We start from the raw sequence: 23,280 nt of genomic DNA, 5'->3' as shown, positions 1-23,280 counted from the left end.
GACACATGTCCTCATGCAGGCATGAGGGGGTGTGTTTAATAAATCTGAAAGGGTTCCACTCCTTCAATATGCAGTTGGTGTGTAACCACTGGATGCGTATCGCTAACTGGGCAGCGTGCATGACACATTCATCTTGGAGAACTTGGCGGTTCCCAACACCTTTGAGGCAAACCCACAGGTGCAGGGTTGACTCTTGGATGGCAGGGTTTATCCGCTGCAGTTGTGGCTGATGATACCTATCTGGAGGCCTCAGACCGACATGGAGAACATCTACAACGGTGCCCAGGCAGCAACCAGGAGGATCATCAATGGTGAATTTGCGTCCTCATGATGTGCTTCAGGTGCCTGAACCACTCTGGAGTGGCCCTCCAATACAGCTCTGGGAGGGTATCCTGCATCATCGTGGCCTATGTGTCCTCCACAACATCACACTGCAGAGGGGCAACATGCTGGAGGCAGAGGTGGAGGAATGGAATGCCTCGTCAACAAGGAGGATGCAGAGGATGGCCAGGATGGGTAGGACATGGGGCGCAGCCAAGCACAGGAGGCCGACCGACGTGTTTGCAAGGGCTGCAGCGCATGGGACAACTTGATCGCCTCCAGGTTCACCGACAAGAGGGCCTGGCCACAGGCAGCTGAACCGTCCCGTCCCATCCACACAACCCTCCCCCCACTTCTTGGCCCCACCCCCTGCACCTCCCCACCCTAGCACACCCATTCCTCCTCAAAGACTACTATCTGCTGTACCATGGGCTGTGGCCATGGGTCGGCAGAATAAGCAGCTCTGCATAGGAATATAGGAATTAGGAGCAGTAGTAGGCAATTCAGCCCTTCGAACCTGCTCTGCCATTCAATCAGATCATTGCTGATCTCTTCCTCATCTCACATCCACCTCCCTACCTGTTCCCCATATGCCTTTAACCCTTTTTTGTAATCAGGAAAATAACTTTTAAAAATAAATTTAGAGTACCCAATTATTTCTTTCCAATTAAGGGGCAACTTTGTGTGGTCAATCCATCTACCCTGCACCTCTTTGGGTTGTGGGGGTGAGACCCACGCAGACACGAGGAGAATGTTCAAACTCCATACGGACAGTGAACCAGGGCTGGGATCGACCCCGGGTCCTTGGTGCCTTAAGGCAGCCGTGCTAACCACTACACCACCATGCTACCCTCATATCAGAAATATATTTATCTCTGCCTCTCAACCTATATCTGTGACCTCTTGATTCAGATTGCCGCACAAGGGGGAACATTTGGTCTACATTTACTTCATCCATCCCTTTTAGTATTTTATATCGATCAGATCCCTTCCCAACCTTCTCAACTCCAGCGAGTATAAGCCCAAACTGTTTAATCTCTCCTCTTTTGATCCCTGGAATCAATCTGGTGAACCTCCTCTGAACTGCCTCCAATGCCACCACATTCTTCCTCAAATAAGGAGACCACAACTGGACACAATACTCCAGATGTGGTCTCACCAACAACGTCTACAATGGCGTGTGGGACAGAGGTGGTGCCAGGGGCATGGTGGTGGCGGCGTCTCACCCTGGGCCTCTGAGGTGGTCATGCAGCTTCTTCCAGCACTGATGCCCGGTCCTAGTGGTGGGACCTATGGCTCTCATGGCCTCTGCTAACTGCACCCAGCCTGGTTAAAAATCGGCGGGTAGCCGCCTCCATCCCATCCTGAGGAACAAGGTTACCGCCTCTCCTCCAAGGCAACCAGCAATGTCTCTAGCTCTGCATCTGGGAATCTCAAGGCCACTCTCCGGGGTTGCATCTTCTTGTCTGGAATGAGTGTCTGGGGAGTGGTAGAGTGGAAATATGCAACTCCAGCTTGTCAGTGCCAATCCCAACTGCGACACGCGGTGTCTGGTGTAATTGCACGAGTTCCACGTGGTGCACGAGCCCACCCATTTGCATGTCCAGAATTGCTCCAGCAGTTGTCACCCTCATTGGCATCATAGAAGTCCCACAATTCAGTCTCAGCGTCAGCACATTGGGCTAGATGCCCCGATTGCCGAAGCTGAAATCAGATTCGGCGATTGGGCAGAGAATCTCTTTTGATGCCGAAATCGGGAGCGGCGCCTATTTTGGGATACCCTGCCCCCTCCAAAACAGCGTATCAGTGAGTGCACCACACACCATTGGGACGGCCTTAGAACGTCACCTGAAGGCCCTTCCCCGGTGCTCCGCCCCCGATGGGCTGACTTCCTGATGGTGTGGATAACTTGTGGCAGGCCGGGTCTGCGAGCAGCCTGCGCCATGTTGAACAGCGTGACTGCTGCAGGTCGCCGCTGTGCGCATGCGCGGCCACAAACCCAGCAATTCTCCGGCCGTTTCTGTTGGGAATGCCGGGTGTTTTACGTGGTGCGGCTGCTAGCCCCCCACTGGGCAGAACATTGGTGCAGAGACGGTGCCGATTTTTTCATCGTAAGACTAGACACGTGCTCCGGACATCGCCTCAAAATCGGAGAATCCAGCCCTTAGTCTCTGAAACAGGGAATTCATCTGTACGTTCTTCACCCAGAGCTGAATCGCTTGTGGTTGTGCTGGCGCTGGGGGTGGTGCCCACAAGCAATTCACTCAGTAAGACTTCAAATGGTAGGAATTGCAAGGGATTCCATCGCAGGTAAGTGCAGTACTCTTCGTCCTTTGTTGTCTTCTTGTAAGAGCACTGCACCTATGCCCACATCACGCGCATCAACAACCACTTTGAACACAGGAGCAGTGCTTAACACAGCCTTAAGGCTGTCAAATGCCTATTGACACTCTGATGTCCAATGAAATTTGCTACGCTTCTTTAGCAAGTCCATCAGTGGAGCGACCACACTGCTAAAGGTTGGCACAAATTTCTGGTAAAATCCACTCATGCCAAGAAATCGCATTACTTCCTTCTGTGTCGAAGGCATTGGAAGCTCCCCAATAACTTTTGTTTTCACATCCCATGAGACCATTCGACCCTGTCCAATTGTATGGCCAAGGAAAGTGACTTGGGCCTTTCCAAATTCACTTTTGGCTAGGTATATCACCAAACCCGCCTCCTGAAGTCGATCGAATAACTCCATCAGATGTTTTAAATGTTCTTCCCATGTCTGGCTGAAAATTACCAGATCCTCAAAGTATACCGCACAATTGAGTAATCCTGAAACAACTTTGTTAGTTAACCATTGAAATGTGGCTGGGGTGTTTTCATGCCAAATGGCATAACTTTGAATTGGGATATACCATCTGGAGTTACAAAAGTGGAAATCTCCTTCGCCCTTTCAGATAAATGTACCTGCCAGTAACCTTTAAGTAAATCCAGTTTGGAAATAAAAGCTGATTGTCCCACTTTCTCAATGCAATCCTCCAAGCATGGGATAGGATAAGTAACTGCAGTAACCTTTCGATAGTCCACACACAACCGTTGGGTACCGTCCGGTGTCGGTGCCATCACTTTAGGTGAGCTCCATTGGCTGCAACCCACTTCAATTATGCCATTTTTAAGCATTCTTTCAATTTCTTTGTTAACCTGTGCCAATTTTAAAGGGTTAAGTCTACATGGATGTGTTTAATTGGAACAGCATTTCCCACATCTACATCATGTATAGCCATTTTAATACTTCCCAACATTATCTCCACAAACTTGCCCATGAGGGGCTGGTTTAGCTCACTAGGGGCTGGTTTAGCTCACTCAGCTAAATCGCTGGCTTTTAAAGCAGACCAAGCAGGCCAGCAGCACGGTTAGATTCCTGTACCAGCCTCCCCGGACAGGCGCCGGAATGTGGCGACTAGGGGCATTTCACAGTAACTTAATTGAAGCCTACTCGTGACAATAAAGCGATTTTCATTTTTTCATGTGATATCAATAACTCTTTCAGGTCAGTTTGTTTTTCCCCTGGAAGGTAACTCAACAATTTATCCCAATTTTTAAGAACATCCTTGTTTTACAATTTAATTTGAGGGATGTCAAATTCACAGTCATCTGGATTTGGTTCTTCACTTTGAATTAGACTCGTTAAATCATCCTCCCTTTGCTCTCCTTCCCTTTCAAAGTATCCTTTTAGCATATTCACATGACACACTTGGTGAGTTTTCCTTCTATCTGGCATTCTTACCACATAATTCACTTCACTTAATTTCCTTTCAATCTGATAAGGTCCACAAAACGTTGCTTTTACCTAACACTGGTAACAATACTAAGGGTCGAATTCTCCGCTCCCCACGTGGTGTGGGAGAATCGTGGGAGGGCCTCCCGACATTTGTTACGCCCCCCCGGCGCCCCCACGATTCTACCCCCCCCCCTCGGAAAAATAGCCGCTCACCGTTTTTCACGGCGAACGGCGATTCTCCGAGCCCGGTGGACCGAGCGGCCGGCCCTTCATGCCCATTTCACCACGGCAGCAACCACATCTGGTCTCTGCATTCGTGAAACGGACACCGGATGCCCGTTTGGGGCATCTAGGGGCCCGATTTGGACGGGAGCACCGCGACTGTGCTCCGGAGGGGACAGGCCCGCGATCGGTGCCCACCGATCATTGGGCCTGTGTCCAAAACGGACGCACTCTTTCCCCTCCGCCGCCCGGCAAGATCAAGCTGCCATGTCTTGCCGGGCGGTGGTGGAGAAAGACGGCACCGCGCATGCGCAGGTTCATGTCATCTGCGCGCTGATGTCATCCGCGAAGCGCCGTTTGTGCGTCATTTATGGCGGCTGAGGTCACGGCCGGGAACGACGGGGGCCCGCTCCTAGCCCCCCGGGTGGGGGTGAATTAGGTGCGGGGAGCGGGCCCCGAGGCCGTCGTGAACCTCGGCCGAGTTCACGATGGCCTCCGCGATTTTTGGAGCCGGCGGAGAATACCGCCCTAAAACTTTATCTCCACTGGCAAAACTACAAACTTTTGCTTTCTTGTCCATTACCCACTTCATCACATGTTGTGCAACATTTGCATGTTGCCAAGCCAATTCCCCTGCTCTATTGAATCGTTCCCTAAAATTTGACATGTAATCCAATAATGTAAGTTCCAACTGCTCACTCACCAATTTGTCTTTAATCAATTTAAGTGGTCCTCTTACCTCATGACCAAAAATTAGTTCAAATGGACTGAATTTGGTTGACTCATTAGGTGCATCCCTAATTGCAAACAGTAGGAATGGAATTCTTTTATCCCAATCCTCTGTATAATCTTGACAAGAAGCCATCAATATTGTCTTCAATGTCTGATGCCACCTTTCTAATGCTCCCCGCGATTCTGAATGGTACGCAGTTGATTGAAATTGTTTTATTCCTAAGCTATCTGTAACTTCTTTGAATAACCTTGAGGTAAAATTTGATCCTTGATCCAATTGAATTTTTGTGGGTAGTCCATATCTAGTAAAGAATTTAAGGAACTCGTCCACAATCTTTTTAGCTGTAATATTGCGTACTGAAATGGCCTCTAAACATCCATTATAGTCAAAAGATATTGATTCCCACTTTTCGTTTTGGGAATCAGTCCTACGCAATCAATTAAAACCCTTGTAAAAGGTTCCTCAAATGCTGGAATGGGTATTAAGGGTGTTGGTTTTATCACTGATTGAGGGTTTTCTTTTCTTTTAATCAACAAAATTTAACTACAACTTTATGTAGTCCAGGACAATAACAATGTTCTTGTATTTTAGCTTGAGTTATCCATACTCCCAAATGACCTTCCACTGGTAGCTCATGTGCCACTCTCAACACCTCCTTTCTATACCCTACCAGCAATACCACTTGAGCCTTCGACTTTAACACTCTTTCCCCTGATCCTCATCATCAAACTGTACATTTCCCTTTAAATCCACCAATTTTAACTTTCTGCCCACTTTTCATCCGTCTGCATATGTAAAGGTCTCCATTTTCTCAGCAAGACATCACTTTTACAGTAATAACATTCTGGTATACGCTCAAATTCCTCTTCTGTGTATGCTTTCTGATACATCAGTTTTATTTCTATATATTTCTGTTGTAACTCCACCAATTTTCCTGAACTAAAAATATCCGCATCATCCTCCACCTGTTCTTGTTCTTTTTCAACCATCTGATTAAAAATTGTTTCTAGTAATTAAACTTCAACTTTATCTTCACTATTTGATTCCTCATTTTGTCTTAACCTGTGACTTTGCGACCATTGTTACTACACAATCTGGAAAAATCCCAGGATATTCGTCCTTCAACACTTCAGTTATCTGATTTTCCACTGGCTTATCAACCACAGTATGCATCAGTCCCACCTGCGATCCAGATATATCATTTACCAAGTTATTCCTGGACAAGATAGTTTCTCTATTACTCCTACTACCACTTCACCTCTCTTCACGTGACTTTCCAACCTTACCTTACATAATGGAACAGTACTCTTCTCATCCTGAAATCCACATATTACCACCTTTTCTGGCAATATTCCTCCCAAACTACATAACGCCACATCTCTTACCATTAAAGATTTTCAAAGCCCTTATCCATCTATCAAAATTACTTTGTTTGATCCTTTCAAACTCCATGTATGTTTGACAAGGTTCTTTCCTTAAATTTGTAAACCTTTGTCTGTAGGCTTCAGGCACTAGTTCATATGCACCCGAGATAGATTTTTCACCTCCTCATACGTCCCAGATACCTCCTCAGGTAGTGATGCAAAAGCCCTACCTACCTACTTTGTTTGAATCAGTAACACCCACATGTCCTGTGGCCATTTCATTTGTTTAGCCACCTTCTCAAATGAAATGAAAAAGGCTTCCACCTCCTTCTTGCCAAACCTTGGCAATGCTTGGGCATATTTAAATAGATCCCCACCAAGCCTTCGACTTTGCCACTCTTTCTCCTGATCCTCATCATCAAACTGTACATTTCCCTTTAAATCCACCAATTTTAACTGACTGTCATGTTTCATGGCCATTTTCCAAAGTTCAAACTCTCCCTCTCTTTCTTTTTCCTTGCTATCTCTTTCATATTCAAGCTGCTTTAATTCTTTCCCATGATCCATTTGTTTAATTTGTAACTGAATTTTTGCCATTTCCAATGAGTCAAACTGTATCTCAGGCAATTTTAAATGCTTAGCCACTGCCATAATGACCTAATCTTTTCGCATTTTGTCAGGTAATGTTAACTGCAATGTTTTTGCCAAATCTAACAGTCTGCTTTTAGTCTCTGTCCGTAAGGTACTGCGTGTGACCGTGTCCACCCCCAAAAACTTCAGAGCCTCTGAAAGAGCCATTTTCCACAACACACTCCCTACTTAGACTGAAATACCACATCTGAAAAGCAGCCACAATATGCTCACCCCTCACTGTCTTTAAGTTCACTAAGCCAATCCAACTTTTATCCCCCTTGAGCCCCCAATTTGTTATGGGCCAGGGTTTAGAGAGCCCCAAAGTGTATCATGGAGTTCACCTCACACACAGCTTTTAATAGATTCTTGTATGGGGAGCACATGGCCCACTCTACAGGTATGGTACAGCAGAAATGGAAACATATTTTTTAAAGCAAAACAATGTTTATTCTATGAACTCAAGTTAACCTTTTTGAAACATACAGTGAACATCTCAGCAATCATTAATTCAAATGCAACCCCCAAAGAATACAACACTAAGTAACCCGTACTTTCCTTTTAACATCCGTCACCACAGGATGGTGCCACCCTGTTTTCCCCGCTGCCCGTATGATGTGCCAGGACAGGAGAAAGGGTCTGAAGTGCTGTGGTGTTCCAGCACCTCCTCTGTGGGAGTCTCTCGCACGGGCCCCATCACCTCCTCCTCTCTCAGAGTGCCCGGTGGCTCCCAGGATTCTCAATGGGATGAGAATGTGAATGCAGTTAACCCCTGAGGCTTCCCTGCCACCTGGCACTGCCAGACCAGGGTATGCATGCTCGCGGCCATGGAACACAGGACGTGGGCCACCTCCCTCTGGGTCTGTGCCATATCAGCCTGCGCCTGGGCAATGCTGCCCGCTGTGACTGCGCCGTGCTCAAGAGTGCGGCTGTAATGCCAGGTGGCAGTGACACATGGCTGCCTGAGATAGGGTAGCCCTGTCCTGAGCCTCGACAACTGCCTGCACAGAGTGCCCATGTTGATCCATGGGCGAAACTTTTGCTTGTAAGGCCTCCCACTGCAGACGCCACCTGTGTGGTGTTAGCCTGGGAGGTGTGTATGGTTGGCACCACCTCCTGTTCCTGCATACAGTTGTACACCTCCAACTCCATCTCCAGGCACTGGATACTTGCCAACAAACCCTCATGGAGTCCCTGACCCTGGGACAGCATGTCCACAATTGAAAGGAGTGTCCATTCCCGAAACCCAAAACCCATATGTACAGCAGCTAGTCCCCGGGGGTCGTCCCACCCTCAGACAGTCCATCCCCTTGGGAGTTCCTACCTCCACTGCTGTACTGGAGCAGCTGTGTGGCGCGCCCCGGATATTGTCCCAGGTGCCTCTTCTCTAACGTGCCCAACTGAGGTGAGTGTCTCTGGGATGGTGGAGGGTGTTGGAGACAGCTGTGACAGGAAATCAGTGTCATCCCCGGACTCGAGCTCTGGGGTGTCCTGAGATGCAGGTCGAGGGCTCCCGTCCATGTCGATGACATCCTCATTACTGGTCTGCACCTGGGGTTCTGGCTGTGGCTGGGGGTGGGGGACACCAGAAGGGTCCGCCCCATCACCAGCAGGTCCTGCAAGACACAAGACAAGCCTCTTGATTGCGTTGCAGGCTGGGAAGGAGTGGGGTCAGTGGGATTGTGTTGGGATGGGGGAGTGGGGTGTAGGAGTGGTGTGGGTGTGGGAGTGGTGTGAGGGTGGGATAAGGGTGGTGTGAGGGTGGTGTGGTGGCAGTGGTGGTTGTGCGGGTGGTGTGTGTGTGGGTGTAAGGGCGGTTTGGGGGTGGTCTGGGGATGAGGGACATGGGGAACCGCAACTCAGCTTGGTCTCACTTCCTCGCCCGATGCCGACCTCCACCCCGGTGACTACCCTTTCTTCTGGTCTGCCCACCACATCTAGGGCCCTCTGCTCTGCTATGGTGAGGGCCCGCAGAAACGGCGGTTCTCCTCCAGTCTTCTCCCGCTACCGGCAGTTATGAGTGGCCTCCACCTGCAAGAGGAACATAGAATACTCACAGTTTTAGACGTAGGTCCAACGTATGGAGTCCAGGGGGTTGGTAGCTGGTGGCTTCAGTAGCCAGCTCGCCCGGCCATGGCAGTTGGTATGGGTGCCGGCACTTGATGCAGTATGGGGGTTCGGCCGCTCTCCGAGGTTACGAGTGTGTGGGACAGGGGTTGATGCTAGAGACACAGTGCTGCCTTCTTAACCTGGCTGCCCTTTGATAATAATCTTTATTAATGTCACAAGTAGGCTTACATTAACACTGCAATGAAGTTACTGTGAAAAGCCCCTGCTCGCCACATTCCGGCGCCTGTTTGGGTTCATAGAGGGAGAATTCAGAATGTTCAAATTACCCAACAGTACGTCTTTCGGAACTTGTGGGAGGAAACCAGAGCACCCAGAGGAAACCCACACACACATGGGGGGAATGTGCAAATTCCGCACAGACAGTGACCCAAGCCGGGAATCGAACTTGGATTCCTGACGCTGTGAAGCAATAGTGCTAACCACTGTGCTATCGTGTTGCCCGAGGAGGTTGTTCAATTTTTTCCGGCATTGCTGGCCAGTCCGGGCGGTGTTGCCCACGGCACTCGCCGTCTCTGCCAGCTGCGTCCATGCCCAACGAACAGCGTCTGGTAGCCTCTTCCCCACCCCGGAGTACAGGTTCGCCCGCCTTTCCTCCACAGTGTCCAGCGGGGCCTCCAGTTCCGAGTTGGTGAACCTCAGGGCCGCCCGTCTTGCTGCCATCTTGTTGGCTGGGGTGGGATTCAGTGTGTATATGTGGCTTCAGCTTATTAGCCTCCTGACTGTCAATCCCACTCCCGGTCAATCCCACACCATTTCTTATTGGAATTGATTGTGTTTCACGTGGCACTGGGCTAGCCCCTTAGCAGTGTTTGAATCAGTCCAGGTGCGGTGTCAGTTTTGCTGGCATGGAAATCCATGAATACTGCTCTGGCGTCAACACATCGTCAGAGGAACGGAGAAACCGGCCGCATTTATTTTGAAAATCATTTTAAAAGTTTGTTATATTTCAGCAGCCACCTTAATCCCATGGTTGTTCCCGTATTTATTTTGTAATCTGTAAAATTATATATTAAAAAATGAATGAAAAAAAACGGCTCGTTCCTTCATGGTTTGCAGTCAGTGAGAATTCTTCAATGTGATTGGTTATTTGACTTGCTTGATGACCTCACTGTTGCTGAATATCAGAGAGCCCTTATAACTGACACAATTAACATTGGGAAAGGTGAAACCCACACCACAGAATTTGCCAGATTCCTACATAGTATATAGAACAGTACAGCACAATACAGGCCCTTCAGCCCACGATGTTGTGCTGACTATTTATCCTAATCTAAGATCAACCTAACCTACACCCCTTCAATCTATTGCTGTCCATGTGCCTGTCCAAGAGTCGCTTAAACGTCCTGAATGACTCTGACTCCACCACCTCTGCTGGCAGTGCATTCCACATACCCACCACTCCCTGTGTAAAGAACATACCTCTGACGTCTCACCTATACTTTCCTCCAATCACCTTAAAACGATGTCCCCTCGTGACAGCCATTTCTGCTCTGGGGAAAGGTCTCTGGCTATCCACTCTATCCATGCCTCTCATCACCTTGTACACCTCCATCAAGTCGCCTCTCTTCTTTCTTCGCTCCAGTGAGAAAAGCCCTAGCTTGTGGGCAGCTTTCTTCAAGGTCAGCAATGAGCGACAACATTTCAACACTGACCAGAAGATCTAAGCCATAGACTATCCTGTACACCACTTTCACATGTCTCATCCAGTCATGGAGCTCCTGAAAATCAACTAACACTTCTGAATGTATTATATTTCTTCAGTTTGGTGTACTTAAAAATAGTAATTTCAGTGGAACTTCTTAATCCTTTAATTATATTCCTCCATCCCCAGCACCTTTCAAAATATTTTTGTTTATTCACGGTTAACCATAACTTTTCAATCAAGTGAAAAAGGATATAAGTCACAAATTGATTACCAAGATGACTTGAAAATTGAATGAAGTAAATCACATATGCTTCCACCAATTTCAGGCATATCAAATGAATCTCCTTCTTTGGACACAGTCTGACAAGATGTGAAAGAACTCAGATTCCTATTTTAGCTGAGTTGAGCGAAACAAAATAGCAAATGCAACAACAAAATTAAAACAAAAGCATGCATGGCAATTTTCTAGCGCACAGAACATTTAAGAGGAAAATGGCCTTTGCTTAACAATTATCACCATAACACCGGAAATTTAAAATTCAACATGTCAGTTATTACCAAGTACTAGGTGGTCACAATGAAATACTAATCAGTCTGAACAAAATAGAGACATGGTTATCCTTTCACAATGTAAGTTGCATTCAACCTTTATAAATAGCTGAGACTGCAGAGCTAATCAATAGAACAAGAAACAACTAGAAAGAACTGGCTGTCAGAACAAGATTATCTCTTACACTTCTTTCTTTTCCTGTCAATTAACTCTCTTGATTACTTCTACAGATTTGCTCAGTTCATTTGTTCTGTGGATTAGAGTCTGTCTTTCCTCTTTTCACTGTCTACCAGTTCGACAGGAACATTGGAAATAGGAGCAGGAGTAGGCCATTCAGCCCCTCGAGCCTGCTTCACCATTCAACTAGATCATTGCTGATCTTCAACCTCAGCAACATTTTCCCGCATGATCCCGATATCCCTGATATCTTCAAGATCTAGAAATCTATCAGTCTCTGGCTAGAATATATTGAGTGACTGAGCCTCCCCAGCCCTCTGCAATAGAGAATTCCAAAGATTCACCACTCTCAAGTGAAGAAATTGTTCCTCATCTCAGGTCTAAATGGCCTACCTCTTATTTTGAGACTGTGTTTCCTAGTTCTACCCAGCCAGGGGTAATATCCTTCCTGCATCTATCATGTCAAGCCCTATCTTCAATGAGGTCACCTGTTATTCTAAACTGCACAGAATATAGGCCCAATCTCCTCAATCTCTCCTCATAGGACAATAGCGCCATCACCAGGATTAGTCCAGAGCCGGAGTAGAAATCATGGATTTCCGCGACAGCAAAACCGGTGTTGCACCTGGACCAATTCAACTACTGTCAAGGGGCTAGCACCAACGTCGCATGGAACACAATCGATTCCAATGGGAAACAGTGCGGGATTCACCAGGTCTGACATTGACACTCAGGAGGATGACAAGCTGCAGCCGCATATATACACTTCAATCCCCGCACACACCATCCCAACCAACAAGATGGCAGCAAGGAGAGCAGCCCCAAGATTCACCAATGGCAAGCTGGAGACCCTCCTGGACGGGGTGGAGGAGAGGAAGTTGACCCTGTACCCCGGCCCAGGAAGGGGACTGCCTGCCGCCACCATTCGCCGTGCCCGGGCATAAGTGGCCATCTGCACCACTAGCAAAGCCATCCGGGGCGGCCAGCAGAGCTGGAAAAAACTGCACAACCTCAGGGTGACCATGATGAGTAGACAGCACTGTGCCCCTGGCACGAACCCCCCTCCTATACACCTGTAACCCGACCCCTCCTCCCACCCAGAGGGCAGGCGAACCCCACCCTGCACCACATGCTGGCACCGGGTGCCCTGGTCACTGAGGCCACCAGCTTACCCACCGCCTGGGCTGCATGAGTTGCACTGTCTCACACTGTAATTTTCTGTTTCCCCCAGTCCCGGAGAAGGCCGCTGATAAATGCTGGGAGTTGGAGAAAACGGGAAGGGGACCACTGTACCTGTGGCCCCTCCATGGCAGAGCAGAGGCCCTGGACGTGATCGGCATCCCAGGGGAAAGGGAGGTCGGCAGGTTGGTGGCCGGCCGTGGGCAAGGAAGTGAGACACTGTTGAGTTAAGGTTCCCTGTGACAAATGTATCAACGCCCCCCCCCAAACTACCCCACACCACCCTCACCCTCACTCTCACCCCGGCACCGATCCTACACCACCCTCACCCACACACAACCCTCACCCCCACACCACCCCCACACCATCCTCACACCACCCTCACCTCCACACCACCCTCACACCACCCTCACCTCCACACCACCCTCACACCACACTCACCCCCACACCACCCTCACACCACCCTCACCCCCACACCACCCCCACACCACCCTCACCCCCACACCACCCTCACACTCATCCTCACCCAGCACCCAGATTCCCACCACCCCCACTCCTCCCTGGTCCACACTAATCATTCGTCTTGTTATGTGTCTTATATGACTTGCTGGAGATGGGACGGGTCCATCCGGTTTCCCCTGTCCCCAGCCAGTGCCACAGCCGGAGTCCCCCCCTAAGCTGAGCAGTGACGAGGAGAGAAGTCCGGATGGCAGCCCTCCGCCTCAGACTCAGTACACCCTGGAGCTCGAGTCAGGTGTGTAGCGATATTCAGATATCAATATACATGACTAATGTATGCAAATGTAATACAGTCATTTCAACACTAGATGGCTCACAGTCAGATAATATAAGAACTGAGGGCGGGATTCTGCAATAATGGGGCTATGTCCCCCATGCCAGCGTGAAAACCGGCGCCATCCAGAACCGGAGTGTTCCGGTGCCAAAGGGTCGGCGTGATCTCGCGCATGCGCGGAACGGCCGCCGTGATCTCGCGCATGCGCAGACTGGCCGGCGTATTTCTGCGCATGCGCGGACCTGTTGGCATATTTCTGCGCATGCGCATGGGTTCCGTTCTCCGCGACAGCCCTCGGGCAATATTGCAGAGCCCTAAAGGGGCCTGGCAAGAGGAAAAGAAGGCCCCACGGAACCAGCCCACCCGCAGAATGGTAGGCCTCGATCGCGGACCAGGCCACCGTGAGGGTCCCACCTGGGGTCGGATCCCTCCCAAGGGCGGCCCCCCACACTTAGGCGCAGGTGGATGAGTCCAAACACTTGCAGAAGCAGGAGGTGGTGCCGACCATGCATGCCACCCAGGTAAACACTGCACAGGTGGCATCCGTGTGGAGGCATTGAGATTGAGGGTTTTGGCTATAGATTAGCATGTCCAAGGCCTGGGACATTCTGTGCAGGCGCTAGCCGAGGCCCAGGACAGTGTTTCAGCCTCATAGGCAGGCATGTGCCAGAACCACTTGGAAATTCACAGCAGGCCATGGCTGGGAACACCAGCAGCATTTCCCAGGCACTGGCCAATGTAGCGCAGACACAGAGGGAGGTGGCCCAGAGGGAGATGACACAGTCACTGGCTGATGTGATACAAACACAGAAGGTGGTGGCACAGTCGCAGTGTGATGTGGCGCAGTCCCAGACGGCGATAATCCACTCCCTGTGCTCCATGGACGCCAGCATGCACACCCTGGTTGAGTCCAGAGCGGGCCTCCAGGACTGACAGTGCCTCAGGGCATAGCTCCGCTCACATCCCCGCCCATGCAGTCGCCTGAGGGCCATCAGGCACCCGGAGGCAGGAGGAGGTGGTGAGGCTCATGCCAATGACCCTCGCAAGGGAGGTGCCAGAACACTGCAGCACCTCGGACCTCCTCCCGCCTGTCCCTGGTCCTTCTGGTAGGCAGTGGGCAGAACAGCGTAGCATCACGCTTCCTGGGACACCTGAGCAGCAGCGGTGCCCATCCAGGCCCGGTCGTCCCAAAAGACGGGAACCCAGGTCGCAGGGCGGGAATCACAGCTGGCTGCCTCCACCCCTCATGTACCATCTGGGGATCCACCAACATGTAGTCTTGGGGCCCGTAAGGCTAGAAAGGTCGACATGAGTTATGTTAGCACAGGTGCCAGGCACAGTTTAGTTAAAGGGACGAGGCCACAAATCTGTATGTGTGTGGTCACATTAAACACCTGTTCACACTGTTACAACCTGTCTCGGTGCTCTGTCAGATGGGTCCCCATTTCTACCGTCCCCACCACCGCCACTCCAGGGATCCGGTTGCTCCGTATGATGGAATGACTAGCTCACATGCAAGGATCACCCCGATGGACGGTAGAAAGTGCAACCATGGGCAGGAGTCAGATGTTGTGAAATGATGAGGAGCACCAGAGCTCACAGGTTGCCACAATGTTATAGAATCATAGAATCCCTACAGTGCAGAAGGAGGCCATTTGGCCCATCGAGTCTGTACAGCCCTTTGGAAAGAGCACCATACTTAAGCCCACGCCGCCACCCTATCCCCGTAACCAGTAACCCTGCCTAACATTTTGGATACTAAGGGGCAATTTAGCATGGCCAATCCACCTAACCTGCACATCTTTGCACTGTGGGAGCACCCGGAGGAATCCCTCACAGACAGTCACCTGAGGCCGGAACTGAACCTGTGTCCCTAGAGCTGTGAGGCAGCAGTGCTAACCGATGTGACACCGTGCCCAGCCCACTAAGTGGATGCAAATGGGTCTTAATGATCTAATTTGCATCTTCCCACTGGTGTGGGGCACGAACCTCGATCCTGACACCAGCGAGGGGCTCAAGCATCGGGCATCAACCCAGTTTTCACTACAGCTGGATTCTCCACCTCACTGGGAACTCCGCTACCGATGGCGCGAGGCAGAGAATTTCACCCATTATTTCCCTTCCATGTTGTCTCTGACCAATCATACCATTATTTCCTAAGTGTCCACTTACCACATCCTTTATTATAGATTCCAACATTTTTCCTACTCCTAATGTCAGGCCAACAGGTCTGTAGTTCCCTGTTTTCTCTCTCCATTCTTTCTTTAACAGTGGGGTTACACTTGCTACTTTCCAATCCACAGAAACCATTCCAGAATCTATAAAATTTTTGAAGATGACTACCAATGTAGCCATTATCCACAGCCACCTCTCTCAGCACTCTGCAATGTAGATCATCTGGTCCAGGGGATTTAGCAAAATTCAGTTCCAATAATTTCTCCTGTACTGCATTTTTACTAATATTAATTTCTTTCAGTTCCTCTTCTTGCTAATCCCTTGGTTTTCTGGAAAGTTTCTGGCAGGTTTTTCATATCTTCCACCATGAACATTTGTTTAGTTTCTCTGCCAATTCCTTCTTCGCCATTCTAAATTTGCCTGTCTCTTCTTACAGCGGGCCCACATCTGTCTTTGCTAATCCTTTCCTTTTTAACAAACCTATAGAAGCTTTTACAATCCGTTTTCTGTTTTTCACGAGTTAACTTCCATTTTCTATTTTCTGTTTCTTTATCAGCTCCTTGGATCACTGCTGAATTCTAAAATCCTTAGGTTTACAACTTTTTTGTAAAATGTTTAAGTTTCTTCCTTTGATCTCATACAGTCTTTACCTCCTCTTGTTAGCTGTGGTTGGATCATCTTTCCTGTTGGGTTTTTGTGCCTCAAGGGAATGTAAATTTGTTGTAAACCATGTATCAATTATTTAAGTGTTAAACCTTGATACCTTTTGAAAATGAAATTAAATGAAAATCGCTTATTGTCACGAGTAGGCTTCAATGAAGTTACTGTGAAAAACCCCTAGTCGCTACATTCCGGTACCTGTCCGGGGAGGCTGGTACGGGAAATGTAGTTTCCCAATCCATGAAAACCAATTTGTCCCTCATATCTTTATTGTTTCCTTTGTTTTGATACAAGTCCAAGGTTTCACTATATCAGTTTCAACCTTAATGTAAACCTATCATATTATGGTTACTCTTTCCTCAAGGTGCTTTACAATGAGATTATTAATTAGCCCTTTCTCATTGTATAATATAAGATCTGAAATAAAATTTTCCCTAGTTGGTTCCTCAACATACTTTACCAGCAAATCATTCCATTTACATTCCAGGAATTCACCTGGGCTATTTGTTGTGATGTGACTTCAGCCGTAGTTCCTTGCTTTTTCATGCTAACTGGTTTAACAAGGTGACATATATGTATTTTATTTGGAATGGTTACTTCTTCACATAGGGTGCAATTTAATGGCGGTGTTGCACTTACGCGAGAGCGTGACAAGGCTGTTAGATCGCGGGAGAGGCCAAAATCAAGAATCGTGCCAAGTGCTGATCAGTTTGCGATCTAACCACCTATCCCCATTGGCGAAATCAGGATCCCACCGCAGCGTGGCGAGAAACCAATAATCACTACTTAACCCTAATCTCTATATAATTAACAGTCTCTATACAATTGACAGAGCGACCCCTATCTAACGGCCTCCCCAGCAGTGGTTATGTGGGCGCCAGTTGGTACTTAATGTTAAAAATGTGAAGCTGGCAGAAGGGCTGCGGCGGGGATGGGGGTGGGGGAGCACCAGGGGGACTAGCCTCGGTCGGGGTGGGCCGTCATCAGTGGGAGTTGTGGAGCGGGGAGGTGGCCGCCAAAGGTCTGGTCTCGGCAGGGGGAGGTGGAGATTGGTGTCTCAATGCCCATGGTTCTGCCATGCCACCCCTGGATCGTGCATTCACATTCCTGGGGCAACCCCAGTCCTAGCCCGCCAGCCCCACCTATCACCCACAACTCCCACTGACTGCGAGGCCTCTGCCCGCGCGGCTGAAGGCTATAGCTAATTGGGAATTAACAATCGTAGTTAAGTGAGCACTTCACACCTTCCAAGTGGATTTCCGTGGGTGGGTATGCCGTGTAGTATGTGGGAGTTATTGCCCAGCATCCCAATTCGACCATGATACCTGTACACTGTGTCTGAACACTGCGGGAGGCAACACCACACACGCAGCAGTCAACCTCCGAACACCCTGGTGCTGGAGCCTTTTTAGCAAACAGAGGTTGGGGGGAGCGAATGGGGAGGGGACCAACACCAAGTCGAGGTAACCTTAAGTGTCTGGAGTATGGGGTGTGTGGTACGGTGAGCAGGAGTTCCCGCTGCGGCCATGGGTGTGTGGGCAGGACGTGTCAGATGACAAGGGATGTGGGAGGGGGGAGGGGAGTAATGGGGGAAGGTGGAGAGGGGGAGAAATGGGAGAAAGAGGGGGCAGGGGAAAGCAATGGGGGAATGGAGGGTCCCAGTTGCCAGTCTTTAACCCCCTCCCAATTCCTTACAGATATTACACGCAATGGACAATATCTTGGACCCCATGGAGGCTGCCCTCGTAGTGCTGCTGGCAGGCCAGACGACCAGACACCAGAGGAGGCAGCGGGCCATCTGTAGGGCCCCACCCACACCCTGAGGATCCGACCGCCCATCAGGCCAGGGAGGGACCAACGGGGAAGGCCGGCGACCACCCAAGCTGTACAGGCATCGCTAGTCTTTCGAGCAGATGATGGACAGCATGTGCCGCAGGAGGCACCACCTCAACAAATGGACGGTGCGACATGTATGCCAAGTCCTTGTGCATTTTGCACCATGTGGAGAAGGAGGATATCCACGCCCGGTGGCCGTCAAGCGAGCCCTGAAGCCTCAGGATCATTGGGCAGCACGGTAGTACAGTGGTTAGCACTGCTGCCTCACGGCGCTGAGGTCCCAGGTTCGATCCCGGCTCTGAGTCACTGTCCGTGTGGAGTTTGTACATTCTACTCGTGTTTGCTTGGGTTTCGCCCCAACAACCCAAAGATGTGCAGAGTACATGGATTGGCCAAGCTAAATTGCCCCTTAATTGGAAAAAATTAATTGGGTACTCTAAATTTATAAAATAAAAAAAAAGATTGTAGTGTTGATGTAAGCATACTTGTGACAATAATAAAGATTATTATTATTAATATTCCAGGTCTCGAGCGAGAACTTATATAGCATCTCACAAGCTTCAGCCCACAAATGCAACTGTGAAGTCACGGATGCCCTGTTTGCCCGGGCAGTGAATTATATAAACTTTGACATGGACCAGACACAACAAGATGCCCACAGGATTCTCCTCCATCAACAGGGTGCCTCAGGTCCAGGAGCTAATAGATGGTACACATTTCTTTGCTCTCATTAGCCCATCTAGGAGTGCCCTATGGCAACAGGAAGGGGTTCCATTTCTGAAACATCCAGCTCATGTGCGACCACCACATGAAGATCAGGCACGTGCGTGCACGCTTCACAGAGAGTGTGCACGACAGCTACATCCTGATGGTAGGGTAAGAGGCATCCAACACCTCCATGTCTGGGATTGGTGTTCGGCCCGCATTGCGGAAGAAAGTGCCAGAGGCGTCATATTGATCGAGGTCAACTTCTAAAAATTCTATACACATGTGTGCCCAACTACCGCAATCCCCCAATGGTGCCACCCCACTCTCCCAACCGGCCCCTCCCAACACCCCCCAAAGCACCCACACCCCCTTACACCCTATTACCTCCCCCCCCCCCCCCCCCCACCCCATGCCCTCTCAGTCATCCTTGACCTGCTACGCCTTCCGTGCTCTACTGCCAGGATGTCTCCAGAGGTGGAGGCAGTCTGTTGCCTATTGCATCCCATGGCCTTCGATGCCCCTGCCGGGGGCGCTGGGGCCGGAATACTCCGGTTCACTTGTCAAAGGTACATGCACAGCCGTGCCGCCCTGCCACATCTTGGGTACCTGGTCCACAGGCTCAGCATCTGACTTGGACCCAGCTGGGTCCTGAGAGCCAGCAGACCTCTGATGGCTGTCTCAATCCTGGGTGTTCCTGCCTCCACCTGATGTGCATCGTTAACTGTGTGGTGCTCACCAGGTTGTGCCCTGGATTCCTATCCACTACTGTGGCCCATCAAGGTATGTGGCTCTGCCCTATTGGAGGGTGCAAATGACAGCTGTGCCACGATTACGGTGGTCTCCTCGGAGTTCTCCTCTGAGGTGTTCTCATGGGAGGCGGGGGGGAGACTATCCCGGATGGGCCGGCACCGTTGGATGGATTCCTGCGGGAGAATGGACATGTGGTCAGTGGGAAGGATGGGTCATTCAGCATGGCATTAACAACTCACATGTGACAGATCATCTGGATGGGGGTAGGTGAATCCTCAACTCTACGCTGTATCCCAACCTCTAATAATAATAATAATAATCTTTATTGTCACAGGTAGGCTTACATTAACACTGCAGTGAAGTTGCAGTGAAAAGCCCGTAGTCGCCACATTGCAGCGCCTGTTTGGGTACACAGAGGGAGAATTCAGAATGTCCAAATGACCTAACAAGTACGTCTTTCAGGACTTGTGGGAGGAAAACGGAGCACACGGAGGAAACCCACGCAGTCACGGGAAGAATGTGCAGACTCCGCACAGATAGTGACCCAAATGGGAATCGAACCTGGGACCCTGGCGCTGTGAAGCAACAGTGCTAACCACTGTGCTACCGTGCTGCCCACTGTCTTTGTTTCAGATTCCAGCATCCACAGTAATTTGATTTTACCATTAATATCCCCCTTGGCCAGGAAAAGCAAGCACATTTTAATTTTCACATGTTCCATTTGTGGCTAACATGGGAATAAGGACTTCAAATTGGAGTCAGTCACCTTTCCAAACATTAACACTAAAGCTGCAGCCAATCCCATTTTGAAGAAGGCTCGTAGCCAAGTGACAAAACGTCAGTTTGTTTCAGATTGTTTTAATATGCAACCCAGCAGTAAGGCTGTGGAGATGGGGTAGAGGCGGGAGGAGGTGGGCCCCACTTGTGCCCCATTTTCAAATACTGACGCACATTGCACATTGGTTCTGTTCAATCATATTCTGCCTGAAATTAAAGACAGCCGCTTTTAATAGATTCTGGAAGGAGACTAGAGGGAGAAAAAAGGGCTGAATTATTGCTCCTGACTCTGCAAACCTGACGAGGGAGAAAGTACCATTGAATCCCTACAGTGCAGTAGGAGGCCATTCAGCCCATCGAGTTTGCATTGGTCCTCTGAATGAGCACCCAATCTAGGCCCAATCTCCCACCCGTTCCCTGCAACCCCACCCAACCTGCACTATGTTGGACATTAAGGGGAAATGTTTTAACATGGCCAATCCACCTAACCTGCACATCCTTGGACTGGATAGTCTTATTTGCATTCCAGAAGCCCGGGTGTTAATGGGAGTCAGGCCCGCGACCATCAAAACAATGCATAGGCAGCCACATGGATAGAGCCTGGGAGACAGACTGTCTGAAAGGCTGACCCAGTGGCCCTAAGCATTGTCCCAACTGTAAGAAAAAACAAGCAAATAATAGCCTTCACCCAACACACACATCCTTACCCCCACAAACTCCACATTTACCATCTATGACAACCCATGCCATCTCATGTGCCCGCCAATCCCCATGACCCTTCATACCAGTAATGTCAACCTATGCCCCTCTACCTGCCTCCACAGTCCTTTATAGCTTCTATGCCAACTTAGTGCCTACTCATGCCAACCTTTGCCCCCACCCTTTGTCATTACACCCTCCTTACCAACTTACATAGTATCATCTATGCACAGACCTTAGGACCCTGCTGAGATGAAATAAAATGAATTTCTAAGTCTCTATGGATGACTTCACGATAAAAACCCAATACTTACTGATAAAAACCCAATATTTAGTCCCATATAAAACCAAGTATTTGTATTCATAGCCCAACATCAAACACTTAACAACAACTTGAAGGTGTCAATCAAACTGTGAACTGATATCTTCTCCGCAGCCATCAACACACCATCAATGAAGATGAACATCTTGCCAAAGTCATCCCCACACCCCCACTACTTGCCTTCAAACAACCGCGCAACCTCAAACAAACCATTGTTTGCAGCAAACTACCCAGCCTTCAGAAGAGCGACCACGACACCACACAACCCTGCCATGGCAATCTCTGCAAGACATGCCAGATCATCGACATGGATACCGCCATTACACGTGAGAACACCACCCACCAGGTACGTGGTACATACTCATGTGACTCGGCCAACATTGCCTACCTCATACGCTGCAGGAAAAGATGTCCCGAAGCGTGGTACATTGGCGAGACCATGCAGACGCTGCGACAACGAATGAACAGACATCGCGCGACAATCACCAGGCAGGAATGTTCCCTTCCAGTCGGGGAACATTTCAGCAGTCAAGGGCATTCAGCTTCTGATCTCCGGGTAAGCGTTCTCCAAGGCGGCCTTCAGGACACGCGACAACGCATGTCTTATAGCTAAGTTCTGCACACATGAGTGCGGCCTCAACCGGGACCTAGGATTCATGTCGCATTACATTCATCCCCCACCATCTGGCCTGGGCTTGCGAAATCCTACCAACTATCCTGGCTTGAGACAATTCACAACTCTTTAACCTGGGGTTACCCCAATCTTTGGATCTGTAAAGATTTAATTACCTGCAAATGCTCGCATTCTAAGCACTGTCTTGCATCTTTGAATTTGTCTATATATATGTTTCTGGAACATACCTCTTCATTCACCTGAGGATGGAGCAGTGCTCCAAAAGCTAGTGTTTGAAACAACCATGTTGGACTTTAACCTGGTGTTGTAAGACTTCTTACTGTGCTCACCCCAGTCCAACGCCGGCATCTCCACATCATGTGAAGCGATAGGTTATGGAATTAGTCATGTGGCACAAATGCTATAATGATTACCTACAGGATTATGTCAATAGAGTGAAGTAACCTATTTTTGTGTAAAGATTTAAATTCCTTGACAGATTGATTGGACGGCACAGTGGCTAGCACTGTTGCCTCACAGCACCAGGGTTCCAGATTGAATTCCGGCCTTGGGTGACTGTGTGGAGTTTGCACTTCATCCATGTGTCTGCATGGGTTTCCTCCAGTTTCCTCCCACAGTCCAAAGAAGTGCAAGTGAGGTGGATTGGCCATGATAATAAAAAATAATTTTCGACTCAGTGTTCAGGGATATGCAAGTTAGGTGGGGCCATGGGGATAGGGCGGGGGTGTTGGTCTCAGTCGGGTGCTCTTTCAGTAGGTTGGTGCAGACTTGATGGGTTGAATAGCCTCCTTCCGCACTGTAGGGATTCTATGATTCTATCATAGTTCCAATGAGTTCATCTACTTTTTATACACATTCATGTCCACATTTAACATTCATAAAGGACACTTGACTTCTCCCAAAGTTGTCCCTGGACTTAACCAAAAGGGTACCTTACTTCTCCAATAAGACATGCTACCGCTAAAATGAACTCTGGTACATTTAGACACTATTATATGTGTTCTGCCTCCATGACCTCTGCATCTGCAAATGACAACTTGCCCTGTTTCCCCTTCCCCCTCACCCCAGCAAATATAGTGGGTGCTGGGTTTAGGTGCGGGACTTTAGGAATTGGGACTGTAGTGCCATTTTGGCTGAGCTGGTGAGCCTCTCCCTCATTGCGAAAATTCAGGCTTAAAGATACTTTAAAGAAACAATCGGCTG

This window comes from Scyliorhinus canicula, chromosome 2, assembly GCF_902713615.1.
Source record: "Scyliorhinus canicula chromosome 2, sScyCan1.1, whole genome shotgun sequence".
NCBI classification, from domain to species: Eukaryota; Metazoa; Chordata; class Chondrichthyes; order Carcharhiniformes; family Scyliorhinidae; genus Scyliorhinus; species Scyliorhinus canicula.
Note: the sequence above shows the minus strand (reverse complement) of the source record.